This window comes from Oncorhynchus mykiss, chromosome 1, assembly GCF_057628025.1.
Source record: "Oncorhynchus mykiss isolate SJ-2025 chromosome 1, ASM5762802v1, whole genome shotgun sequence".
NCBI lineage: Eukaryota > Metazoa > Chordata > Actinopteri > Salmoniformes > Salmonidae > Oncorhynchus > Oncorhynchus mykiss.
This window is the reverse complement of record NC_143022.1, coordinates 44,843,568-44,844,137: the sequence shown is the minus strand read 5'-3', so window position 1 is coordinate 44,844,137 and position 570 is coordinate 44,843,568.

Sequence of the window (570 nt, the reverse complement as noted above, 5' to 3'; positions counted from 1 at the left end):
TTTCAGTGATCTTTTAAATGAAATAATCTAACAAATTCAAACACCACTTCCTTGAAGTAGGAAAGTGGATGCAATTGTGAAACTTGAATTTCAGATGCCACCTAGTGGACAATGTTGATCTTGAGCGATAACTTTTATTTAACTGTTACATGACGGGAGGTAAAATTAACAATACAATACAAAGCTTGAATAGAACTATTTTTCAACTCAGAATTGTCATACCAAATTAACACACACAGCACAATTTCAGTAGCTGACATGAAATGGGCAACCATGTTGTTTTAGTACTTGGTGTAAATAACCAACTGAATGCCATGAGGGGTAAACTGGAATAACACTAGTCGTGTTAGATCTGCTAAAGGCCAAACCTTAAAGTTAGCTTAAATCACTGACTTAATTCCAAAGACAACAGTGCATGCTACTGAAAATGATTAAATGGATTCTATTGAAGTTAGTCTTTCTAACTACTTTTGCTTTTGATCCAGTATCAACTTGTTAATCTACATGTTTAGTTTATTATTAATCTACTGTGTGTATAGCACAGCGTCTACAATAGAATACTATACAAAT